We start from the raw sequence: 2949 nt of genomic DNA, 5'->3' as shown, positions 1-2949 counted from the left end.
TCCCACTGAGTCATCAGCTCTTCCTGTTCAATGATCTCCAAAGCACATGAATTATTCACCATGAGTCACACATGGCTGGCCAGAAGCAGTAAAGAGATTTGTCATTCTCAAAGCACCTATATACTGAGACAGCATATAGGGTCAGCTGGAAGCAAGCAGGGTAGCTTTGCACATGCCCCACCTATTACACGGGTGACAGTGGAATTTTGTGGCCAATGAGAGACACCTGCTTTTGTCACTGCAACCACTGAATCCTTCTGCAACAGCTAGTCATCTTCCCATTTCTGAACCATTGGCAATAAACACACAAACATGTATATACTAGTACAAATACAACCCTGAATGGAGTTTGTGTTGTGAAGGCAGAGGAGGTTGTAGGTTTGAACAATTTCATCAAGGAACGAAGATTGGGGAGGGAAAAGAGAGTAGTTCAAGTTTCACTCCCATGTCCCACTGCAGTCTTCTCCTTTCCCCATTATAGTGATGCTGAAACCTGAGTTATAGAAGAACAAATGCCCCTCCTTTACCACAACTGTCCACTCCCTCATTTTCCATTCCCCTCTACTGTGCCCCCCCAATGTCCTACTCCAGATCATCCCCCCCCCTTCCACTGTGCCATTTGGAATGTTTGCTCCATAATTAACCAACTGACTGTCACATCTTTCTTTCTCATTCCTTCCATCTTTTGACATCTATTGAGATCTGGATGAATTTTGATGATATTGTCCTCCGTGGCACCCTTTCCAGTACTGGATTGCACTCATACTGTGCCCCCCCCCCCAAACAATCAAAAAACTGTGAACACATAGTTGTGGTGATGGTCAGAATATTCCTTGCTCTACATTGCCACCTCCAGACTACCCCTTTATTATAATCATTTAGCAACTTCTCCCCTTTTACTTTTCATTTACTCTCCACTCTAATTTGTTCTTGTCTCAACTGCCAACATAATTTTCCCAAAGCACAGGTATAGAAAATGCCCAGTGCTGAGAGATAGATTGTCCTGTTTGTGAAACAGTCAGAAATCCAGTGTTACTGGATCAAAGAGTATTTTTCTTGTGTCTAAGATAAACTTTTCTACTACGTCTTGTGTATTAAGATCTACATAGGTTGTCTCCTTCATCAGAATGTAAGCTCCTTGAGGGCAGGAACTATTTTTGCTTTTTCTTTGTATTACAGTGTCTGGCACACTGGAAGTGCTGATGGTACTTGTGTGTTTTGATTGACTGATCGGTTGGTATCAGGTCATGCCGACAATCTTTACAAAACCCTTTTTGTCCCTACCATAGGGAGACTAGGTGCAGGGGTGATGGTTTGGTCATAGCTAAAAATCTATTGCTCTTAGAGTCATTAATCCTTTTGTACTAGGGACACCACAAATCTGGCAGTTTGAATCAAAGATATAAGCATTAGAAGTCTGGTGAAGCTTCCAAGAGGATCTGGGGGTTAAATTATTAATTTTATTAAAACTCTCACTTGTAATACTCACTAGCTGTGTGACTCTGGGCAAGTCACTTAACCCCAATTGTCTCACAAAACAACAACAACAACAACAAACCTCTCACTTGCAAGCTAATATCTTTTGGGCCTTAGTTGTGGGTATATTTTTACATCTGTCAGTAGGGAGTCAGACCTAAAAAATTCACATTTTTTGGTAATGTTCTGTTTTTACATCAGTGTAATTTCCTGATATAGTTTGTAACCCTCCCCTACCTTATAACAAAGATAAAGAAATTAGAACAATGGATAGAGTGACTGCATCTGATGGGGTATGCAACATTCTGTACCTATAATCCCCCACCTCTCCATTTAAAGGAGAGAGTTTCCAGACAAGAAGCCATGGTATCAGATTACAGGTTTTACGTTTTATCTGCTGACTGATGGTGAGCTGAGTGCACTTTTTACAAAAGCAGCAAAGTGTGTGTGCACAGCGAGGGAGTTTCAGGTAGTGAGATGATTTTCCTTTCTCCTTTATGATTTTGGTATGGGGTTTGTGACACCAGCGACAAACAATATTTGAAAGCACTTTTCTACTAATGACTTTAGCCTCCAAGAACAATAAGACAAGATATTCAAGAGGGTGGAAGGAGTTAGAGAGGTAGGTTCAACTGCTTTCATTGTTAATGAGGTAAATACACTTTAATTTGAATGCCCACTGGGAGAGTTCTCTGGGGCTGTGCACAGGACAAGAAAGATCAGGGAACCTCATGGGAATAGGGGTCAGAGTCAAGTAAGTGACAATTTTGAGGGAACTGGTAATACTCTAGATAAGAACCTGGGAAATGCTCAGCAGCGGTGTGAGCATGCTCAGAGGGAGTCTTGACAAGGACCAAGTTTTGTCTTTGTATTATGAAACACCTAGCACAATAAATTATTATTAAATTATTAATTTTATTAAAACTCTCACTTGCAAGCTAATTTCTTTTGGGCCTTAGTTCTGGGTATGTTTTTACATCTGTCAGTAGGGGGCAAACCTAAGAAACCTAGGTCAAACCTAGTATGGTGGCCTTCTCATAGCAGGAACTTAATAAATGCTTCACTGATTGACTGAACTAGTAGCTCTGAGATGGGCACAGCCAGAAACTTTCATGCATGCGCAGTAATATCAACTCTGTGTGAATATAGCATTCTGAGTAGCTGCCTCAGACCCATACCCCTAATGTTAAATGAAACATATCCCTCATATAAGTTAAGTACTTTACAAGTCACTTTCTTCAAAACATTCTGGTGAAACAATAATAAAAGCATTTTTATTCACATTTTACAGTTTTGGAAACTGAAGCTCAGAGAGATTAAATAAATTATCCACAGTTATGAAGCTAGGCAGTAGCAAAGCCAAGTTTTGAATGCAAGTCTTCTGATTCCAAATCTAGGGAGTTTTTTCTATTGGAGCACTCTTGATTCTTTTTTTTTTTTTTTTTTTTTTTTTTTTTTTTTTTTTTTTTTTTT

Source organism: Vombatus ursinus, unplaced genomic scaffold (assembly GCF_900497805.2).
Source record: "Vombatus ursinus unplaced genomic scaffold, bare-nosed wombat genome assembly UNPS02014941.1, whole genome shotgun sequence".
NCBI classification, from domain to species: domain Eukaryota; kingdom Metazoa; phylum Chordata; class Mammalia; order Diprotodontia; family Vombatidae; genus Vombatus; species Vombatus ursinus.
This window is presented reverse-complemented; position numbering follows the sequence as displayed.